At 40.5% G+C, this 10,173-nt stretch overlaps 1 long non-coding RNA gene across 1 annotated transcript; it reads right to left on the reverse strand.

Moving 5' to 3' along the window:
* Positions 1–297: 297 nt before the first annotated feature.
* LOC109321091 lies at positions 298–1,403 on the reverse strand. The gene is made up of 2 exons (XR_002103971.1): positions 1,288–1,403; positions 298–459 (listed from the first exon to the last, which is right to left on the reverse strand). It is a non-coding gene; the product is annotated as an uncharacterized LOC109321091 (long non-coding RNA).
* Positions 1,404–10,173: the final 8,770 nt, after the last annotated feature.

Genomic DNA, 10,173 nt, shown 5'->3' on the forward strand with positions numbered 1-10,173 from the left:
TTATTGTGGATCAGAATTCATGTTTGTCCATATAAATCTACTTCTTAACTTATTGCTGAGAGTCCAATATCCTAAAAACCTCCAGTTATGTCCCACTGATAGAGTACTATTTTGTGCACATTACTAGAGCAGTGCAGACGGCACATTCTCACTCAGTAGGGTGCATGCCTCTAAGATTTTCTCAAGGCTCTGTTCATCTCTTTTTGTTCTTACTGTACATTTACACAGACCCTCCAGTGCCTTGAGGATTAGTTGCATAGCTCAATATGTGAGCAGTGTGTATTGTAATTCTGAGCTATCTGCCAATATTGGAAGTGCACAGCAGCTAGGCACATTGTGGGAAGATTTTCACTGATCACACAAGAACCTCAGATATAGTCCCTCTTGCTTGTGATTCTAGAAGACCTACGTCTGATCGAACCAAAACCCTGGCTGATCAAATTTATGCCGAAACTCATTCTGCAACACACAGAACAATAGACAGGAAAGAAGGAGAACTGGTTCACTGTATTCTCTGTGTAAACTGCTGCATTTCTCTTGTTGCTATTAATATAGCTAGAAGGGCATTAGCAACTTCTGTACATATGACATTATATCCTTGCAGAAATCTCTTGAGCTGTTGTCACTAGATGGTGATAGATGTATAAGACAGGCTGCATTCTCCCTATCTGTCCCTGCGTATATTCAGGATAGCGGGTGTTCAGGTTGGTGTGAAACAACCAGCTCCTTTATGCTTTGGGAACCCAGAACTGCTGCTGCATCCCCCGAGGTTAATATGCCAATAGAGATTAATTAAGGAGCCATTTATGATAAAAAGAGACCTAGATTTTTCTTGTTTTTGTTCAAGAGAGGATCAGAGAGCGGAATGCATACAACATTTAATACAATATGTTTGACTGTAGATGGATTGGTTATGAGTGAATGAAAAGACCTCCCCCTTGGTAGGGTTTCCATAACAAGTTTAGTGCCTCATATCGATCAGATCACTGCCCATTTTCGTTGGCGTTCATTCATCTTTACCAAAAGGGAAATCTATGCAAAATACTTGGGGGGCAGAGGGGTTTCTCCATGTCCTTCCTTCCGAGTCTAGCAGACTCAATCCTCTTGCATGTCTTAAAAAAGAACTGGGGATTCTCCTTTTGGAAAAGTAGCTGGATAGTGAAAGATGCCTGGAGTGAGTTTGCCCAACTCTGTAGCTGCTCTAACTTGCACCAGAAGCTGATTCAGCCCCAGGTTGTTTACAGATGGAAGGAGACACAAGTATTTTAAGAATATCTTTGTCCTTACCTTTCCTCCTGGTGTTTCTCACAGCAAAGGATCAATCCCATTCCTATTTGGCATAATTAAAAAACTAACTTCACCTTTTGTAAGAGCAGAGGGATTACCTCTGAAGCCCAAGTCCTAACTCTAGTAATTAGATTTGGCCTCTCTGAGAGTTGCATATTAAGGCCCTAATCCTGCATGCCTCATCTCCACATGAAAGTGGCTTCTCACGGGAGCACTCTCATTGCAGTCAGGTGAGTGAGGCTGACAGGATTTAGTCCCCTGGTACTGTTACTTGCAAAGAAAATTCTTTACCTCCTCTCATAAGCTGTAGAGCTTTGCTGCTGTGCACTGCTAAACATCTCCTGGATCTTTTCAGTGCTGGACGAAGCTTCTGTCTGCAGCTATTGTTAAACTATTAAGGCACTGGGGCAGTATGAAAACCATGAAATGCTCTTGGTGCCTTAATGCCCTAAATTATCACAAGGAGTCTTATGATTGCTGCTTTTCCTTGCAGGAGAAACCTCAACAGCTGGCTAACTCTTGCCTCCATATCCCTTCTGGGGGAACAAGGCACTAATGGCTGGGGACAACCTTTGGACTCGGGGCACTGGAGAGCACAGGTTGTGACTAGGCTTTGGGTAATGGGGGGAAGGTATGTTTTCCTTGTATCTGCCCTACACTTTACTCAGCTGTGTAGGAGCCTCTCAGCTAGCACTGAGCATCCTCAGTGCTGTTGTTGCAATGTGAAAGAGTAATGGCAACATGTCTCCTTTTTCCCAAGAGAGCACAGAGCATGCTGCTCACCATTAGGGGAACACCAAGCAGCAGAACCAATGGAAGAAACAAGTAGAAAAGGCAGTGTTCCTGGTAATGAAGTTTGCCACTATTCCCATTGTCTCTGCATGATTTCTATAGCATACACATGGTGTCACAGAAAGGCAGGCTTCCTTATGGTCACACCCTCAGGTTTTTCACTTCAGTGAGAGTTTTGCCTGAAGAAGGTTACAATAAAAGGAAGCATGTCAGGATTTTGCCTGCAGCCAATAAGCCATTCCCCTTTGGTGAGAACAAGGCTACTTTTTCTGAGGTGTTGCATTCAAGCTGGCAGGGATGCTAAGTGCAGTGACGGTTGTTTCCCAAGCAGAAAGGTTCGGCAGGAAGCCAGTATTTAATCACGTAACTACATCACATCGTTACTGAGCGTCATTCAGTGCAACCACTTGATGCACTGCACTGTACCTCTGTAGCATAATGCGGGCTTCCTGCCAACAATTTAGAGAAAGCTGCTATCAGCTTATATAATTACTTCCCCTGATGAAATAACCCAGTGAAATGGCAAGGCTAGAACGGGGAGGAAAGGGAGAGTTATGAGACCACAAAGTTCCCAGACTTCCAAATTGTACCTATTAGCCAGCAATTAAATTACTGGCCAGCTTCAAAAGTCCACCACAATTGGCACTAATTGTCAGCCTTGTTGGCAGTCTCAGCAGAGAGGCCAAGAATTAAATATACATGGAGATGGAGGTGCTCGCTAAATTCTAGGGATGATGCCACCAGGTCAGCTTTGAGACCTTGGCAGGGCACCTGGGGAAGCTTACATTGCTACTCCCTCTGTTATATTTGTTCCATGGATTAAAGGAGTAGTTAGCATGTCAGGGTTGCAAGTCCACCAGGTTTCACCACTACTAAAACAACTTTATTTGGAAATGAACACAACAGAGAGCTCACCAAAAGAATGAACAGGATATTTTTTGTTCTGTGAACTACAGCCTGCTCTCTTTGATGTCTGAAACTGGCAAATAATTCAGTTACAAATTAATAATAGCTGAAAATGGTTTGTTCCTCCTCCTGCAAGTAGCTGATGGCCTCCTGCCAAGTTTGAAGGCTCTTAAATGCTCACTGAAGTCGACAGGAGAGAAGTTTGCTAAGCACATTGCATAAGCCACTCTGCAAGTCACAGGATTGGACCTTGCCATACGTTTCAGCACCTGAGTATAGTTGTTGCTATTACTGCTGTTGCTGCTATAGTTGTTGTTATTACTGTTTGTACTGCAGTAACACCAAAGGACTCCAGCCCTAGATCAGAATGCCCTTGTGTTGTACACTGTACCAGCATAGCACAAACAGATGGTGCCTGCCCTAAATAGATTATGATCTAACTATAAGACAAGACAGAGTAAATGGGATAGATCCAGGGGAGTAAATGGAAGCCATCAGATAATACGAGTCAGTATGTTTAACAGTGCTTGTGCCTAGTTTTTCAGGATACCACTGGCTGGTTCAGCAGAGGCCCAGAACTCTCAGTCCAAGTCCTGAGCAGTAAACTCATTTCCATTCATCTTCAAACATCCCATTAAAACAATTTAGTCTCATCTTGCCTTCACCTGACTTCAGTTTGCACAATCCTGATGCCATCCCTTGAAGGATTCTGCCATTTCATTGCTATTGTGGTCAAAGAGGTACAACATTTGTCTTATCCAGAGGAATCCTGGTTTGGCTGTGTCCATACCTCCATGCATCCAGATGTGCCCTGGTGCATCCTTTTCCCACAGGCTAACTTGCAAGTTTAGTGTATGTATGAATGTATTACAAAAGCTTGTATTTTTTTCCTAAACTAAGCACAAGATTTGTGTGTGTATCTCTAGCCTGTACATTAAAAGTACCTTTTCTAATCTAGATACTCAGAAGTCTATTTAAAATATGCAAGTTGCGACTAGAAACAGATCTGCATACAGGCATTCTAGTGCTGAATTTTCCCAGGGTTTGGGATGTCTGAATCCAGAGTTTATACAACCACCATTGCAACTCCCTCCTGCCTCCCCCACCCCAAAAAAACCCCAACAGCAACAACAAAAACACTCCAGGCCCCGTGGGACAATATTCACATTTTTGTAGTAAGTGCCCTTGTATGGTACTACAATTTGAAAAAAAAAACTATTCCCAATTCAATATTCATTTACTCTTTTGCTTTCAAGAAGGGAAACTCTTTTGCCTACTGACAGCATGGGGCACAGTCTTGATAAAGAAGAAATGCATATGTCCCAATGTTATATTGATTACAGTGAAGCTTACAACGTAGTTTTATGAGGGTGTTTGTATAACATAAGATTTTCTGGAGACAGTCCTAACCATTACCTCTTTATCTATTTAAAGCAGGATGCTCTGCTATTCATTATATGTGAGCAATGCCTGTATACACTGGTACATTTATTGTTCAGGTCAGTACAGTGATAGGACTTGATTTCTGCTTTCCTCATTGCTTAAGAGAGGAACATCAAATACTTGCAAAGCTTGGGTTAATGTTTTTCTTTTTGCTTCTGCCACCAGCAGGATATGTATTTTAGTCTCTATTCCCTAGACAGATAAGCCATCAAATAAATAAATTATGTTAGGGCAAGGAAGAGAGTATCAGGGTCTAGTCTCATACAGATCTCAACGTGTTTTTCAATTTGTAAAGCTAATCAACCACATTTTTTTAAAGAAAATGCTCCACTCATATTGCTTGTCTAACAGACAACTCTCAACTCTAATTAGCCAGCATGTCTTTTCAGTTCCTGTATACCACTTACCTACGGGATGCTGTTAGTGACTTGAGAAACATGTGTATGTGTGGTATCAATACATCCTTCCTAGGATTCAATTCAAGAAAACATCTACAGGGAGCTTCGGCACTTTTTTGTTACTTTAAGCAATTGTTTAAGTGTTGTCCTCAATAATGGTGGGTTCAGGCACACACTTCCATGAAACAAGAAAGCTTTTACAAGTTGTTTAGCATTCTGATACTGAGATACATTAAGGATCTCATGGTACAAGATGGTGAGCTTAAGAACCAGTCATGTGACTTTTCAGTTTCTTAATGACTGAAACTTAAAATGTGTGCACATGGAAAAGGTGCTAGGAAAGCCACATAAGGCACCTTCTAGTGACAATTATCAGAGCTATGAAACTGGTTGGATTTTGTATGACATTATCTGGGAAAGTTCTTATATCAGCACTGGTAAGCCAGTGAACCACCATGCACTTTACTCTGATCATGCTTCAATAAGTGCATGTACTTGGCCTGACTATGCCAGGTTGTAAGCACCCTCGGTTCCCACTGACATCATTGGGAATGAGTGTTGGTCCTTGGCAGCAGGTTCCGGATGCCCAGGATTACGGTGAACTAGGAGAGAAGTGTGCCCATCCTTTTATTGATCATAGGTTTTGACAACTTGCAGCACTACTGTAAGTTATGATGATGGGATACAGGAGAAGGAAGCAAATAAGGACAAATGAAGAAATATATCAGAAAGGAGGTCACATCTCTAGGGAAACCCTTAGGCAGCAGTTCATGCAGACATACAAGGCAGCACATAACAGACTCCATCTTCTTATCCAGCACATGATATTTCTCATGGATAGAAGAGCCTGGACCAGGCTAGGGAATCCTTGGACCAGTAAGTACCTGGCTCTTCCACTTCAGGCTCGCCTCCTACCAGTCTCATTCTATCAGTGCTCATAAAGAGGTATCACCACACTCCTGCTAGGACATTACCTGATATTTGGTAAAAATGGACTTCCCATGTGGCAACCAAAGTCTAATCGCACCCAATTTTGCTTTGTTGTTGTTGTCGTTATTAAGTAGGATTTTTTATCCTCACACTTTATTTTTCATTGACATTGCATTGCACTCATTTTGAAATTATTTCATTAACATTTCAATCTTGCTATTACTGTTAACTGGATTTTGTGTTGTACAGAGAAAAATGATTATCACAGTCATGCTCACAATGCCCTGTATTCAGCTACTAATGAAATATCTCTTATGGACCTTTATGTTCTACACCATCTCACAAATTCTAAGCATGCCCTGTATCTAAGAGTCAGTCTTCAGGCAAAGCTAATCTGATGTAATTTAAGGGCACGTGCAGACATTACACTTAACTAACTGGGGTTAGGTTGATCTAAGTAGGATCTGTACAGACATTTAGGGGGGTTAGAACTGGGGAAAAAAATGGCCTATCCAGTCTAACTTCGGTCACCTGAGGAAGTGAACTAAGTTAGATCAGGAATAGGTTAGCCCAATCTAAGAAACAATCTACTAGGTGTTTTTACAGGGGCTGTGCCTGAGCTACTTAGCTCTGCTGAGAAATATTTCATTTAAGAGAATTGTTTCAGACCATAGCACTCTGATAACTCACCCCAGAGCAGATATCAACAAACCTACTGTGTATCAACACAGGAGCTGCTTTATCTGCAAATGGTATAATATAATTAAGTTACCTTAAATATAAGGATATTACAGTTTTCGATAGAAAGCCATAGTGCAAAATTGTTTGCCTTTAGCCCCTGGATTATGGCAGTCCACAAAATAGAACATATAGGCTCCGCTTCATTGTCCAAATGTCCATTTAATTTTGTGAAAACTTAGCGCAATGAAAAATCTTACAAATATGTTTTAGTAAGCATATTTCATACTCACCTGCTCAAATATTTGTTTTATCTTCCACATCTGTGACTATCATGTGAAGGGATCTGTAGTTAAGTATTCCCTGTGGCAGTGGTCAGGTGTGAATGTGAAAGTTAAACGAAAGGCTGTAATTTTCATTCTTACCTTTGGTAATACAATCTTCTATTAATTAAATACACTGTGGCCTTCCAATGAGAGATTAATGAGAGCCTTGTGTGCTGGCAAACCTGAATTTCAATATGTTTCTCTTTCTTACTCATTATCACAAAATGAAGTTGAAGAAAAGCATTCATTCTTACTCAGCAGACTATTTTGAATTTAATGGAAACACTCATATGCTTAAGTTAAGCATGTCCTTATGTATCTGGCTTGAGCAGGTCAAGCAGGTCATCTGTGCTGGTTGAAATCATAATGTCCTATTCAGTAACTAACACTTTTTTCCCTGGTCTTTTTTAGTTAGCTTTTCTTCATAGGGATTCTTGTATTATTTTTTTTAGGATTTAAAAATGGCATTATTTGTGACACATTCCTTATCAGCTTATGTCAGGGAACAGTCTGGGAGCTTGACATTATTCTAAAATTCAGATTTCCTCTGGAGTAATTAGCACTGTCCTAGATTTTGTTGGGCATTATCACATGCCACTCAAATGATAAATTTTTTACCCGTAACCCCTGGTTTTGTTAAGCTTGACCTTGCCTTGTGTATACAAATGGATAGCATATGCAAATTCAGTCATTTGTGCATGCATGTGTTAGTGTCAAATACAACACACATAAGAATAGGGGAAGATACTCTGACCTTTCAGCATTTTCTTACTGGATGCCAAATGAGGAGTTCTTAACCCCAGGTGTTCTTCCCAAGAAAATAAATTGAGGAATGAAAAATGTTATAAATGCATCAATTGTACCTTGATCTTGAAAGGGTTTTTTCATTTACTTATGACCAGGTATGGGAAAGATCCCCCAAAAGACTGCTTTGGGTCAAAAAAAGAAAGAAAGAAATAAAGAAAGAAAATATCAATGAATAGTTCAACAAAAAAGCTTTCAAGGGAAAAGAAAGATTTACAGGAAGAGTCTGGTATTAATATGCCTCTTTCTTCTTCCAGTTTGGTTATCTATTTTGGTTAGTTGTTTTTTCTCTATTCTTGTCCTTATCTGTTCCTAGGCCCAATTTGGCATGAGCAGTTGGCCTAATCATATGTTCCAAGTCAGGGACATGTTGAACTACCAAGCTGAATCAGGCTGAAGTGTCCTAATGTCTCTTGGGAGAGCTCTGGACCAGACTCCGTTGGAGATCTGACAGGCTTCTGCACAGAGGAGCACTCCAGTGAAAACCTCTTGTAGGAAAACTATTCACATTTTTCATGCTTTTTCTTTTCTTTTTTTTTCTTCTTCCAGCAGCCCTGGACTTATTAAAAGTTTGTTGGTTTGTTCTTTATTGGCATGGTAATCAGTCATATATGTTTTTTTAAACTTCACTGCCAGAGTCCTGCACCATTCTTTGCTTACATTTTGCCCCCTTAGAAGGCCTCACCATAAGGACATAAAGCACTCAGACAACTATTTGGCGTATGCTGTGGTTTCCTAAAAATAACTTGCTGTATTTTCAGTCCTGTTGAAATAATTTTGTCAAAAGAAAATATAAACTGTCATTCACTAAAGAAGATTCCTCTCCAGCCAGAATCACTGGGGAGCCACTTTTCTCTCTACAGCCTCATGACTGGATAGAGCTTTCAAAAATCGCAAACCTCCATAAGGATAGTGGTGCCCTAAGGAATAAAATGAGGTAGTGGGATACACTGTGCACCAGAGCATGTATCATTTGAGAACAACCACACAATTCCTCCTGACTCACTCAGTAGGAGGCTTCTCTGTAGTTCATTTACAGTAATAAAACTATTCTTAGTTTTGAGGCGCCTGGACAAATCCTCGGACAGGGACACGTATAGGTTATGTTGAATGTTGGGATAGGATAGTTTTACTGTTAAAGACCTTGATCAAGATGCAGAAAAATCTGGGTTCATTTCCCATTGATGTTATGGGGTTCAAACTTCATTCGGTGGGATGTTTAAACCCTCTGTACCTCAGTTACAGGTTCAGAATTGTTCTTTCACTTCAGAAGTGAATATCTCTGTACAAACGTGAAGCTTTAATAGCCTGCTCCCTGGCTGTGTCTACACCAGCCACTGACTGCACAGTAGCCTGAGAATACTGCACAGTAGCGTCACCCAGCAGAAACTGTGATGCGACACTACCGTGCAGTAGTCTTCAGCTACTGCACAGTTCACGTCACAAAGAAACTGTTTGTCAGCCCCACTGCACAGTAACTCAGGTTATTGTATAATCATTTAATGCTTGTATAAACATGTTTATACAAGTACTAAATGCCTACGCAGTAACAACTGTGCAATCAATGTATTGTGTAGACGTGGTACCTGTCTCAGTTTCACTGATGTTGCTAACACCACATTCCTTATGGGCCTTCCTTGATTAAAGTTTCCAACGCTTTGATTTTAATCTGAACTGTAAATACCTATAAAATAAGAACACATGAAAAAGTGTGGTTAGAATGAATTTAGGACATTACTGCTTTGTCCAAAATTAGGGACTTTTGTGGTAAAAGGTGTTCTCAGTGACTGAGAGCCAGGAGCTACTTTGCAATAATCTCAAAGCAGAAGTTGGCTTCCTCTGTGGCTTTGTACAAATTCTTTCATCAATCTCATTTTCTCTTTCTATAAATTAGGGCTAATAATACTTGCCTATAGCAATGGGTTGTTGAGAGAATTAAATAGTCAGGTCATTAAGCCACAAGTGTGTGGAATAGGGAGTTGTGGAGGAAGAGCCAGACCAGTGAGAGCTCCTGAGGCTTTTGTGCTTCTGGCATAGCAACCTGGGAGGATGCAGTTGCTTTTCTTCCTTAGAAAGTATTGTGCATGGGCTGGCTATATTATCCAATACTATGGCCACACTTTCGTTCCCAGCATACTCTAGCATTGACAACAGCCCTAACTTGTAACCATCTTTGCATTGCATCTTACTGCTTCACACTTTCCAGTGAAGGACTTCTCTTGCTCCCTTCTTCTACCTACTTATTTGTGAGCCATTACAGTTTATAAAATGACTGAATCTTAAAAGGCCATCATTGCTATCAATACAGATGCCAAGGTTTGTAGTAGAAACAAGAGAGAGCTCAGTCTGGTTTTTTTTTTACTTTGTTTATTTAGATTGGCCACACAGTAAGCCATTCTGCTCATGTCAGGATGTTATTTTTCTCCATGGGGGCTGTCTTTCAGTGAAACCTTGCTTAGATAAGTCAGTCACATAATAATAGGTGATGAACTGGCAATTCAATGACTTTCACTAACTAAAGCTCACTCTCCATTTCAATACTCCAAGGGGTAGCCAGTTTTGAGAACAGTCTTGCCAATCTAATATCCTTTCTTTGGGATTTCTGTTTT

This window comes from Crocodylus porosus, unplaced genomic scaffold (assembly GCF_001723895.1).
Source record: "Crocodylus porosus isolate Cpor-Errol unplaced genomic scaffold, CroPor_comp1, whole genome shotgun sequence".
NCBI lineage: Eukaryota > Metazoa > Chordata > Crocodylia > Crocodylidae > Crocodylus > Crocodylus porosus.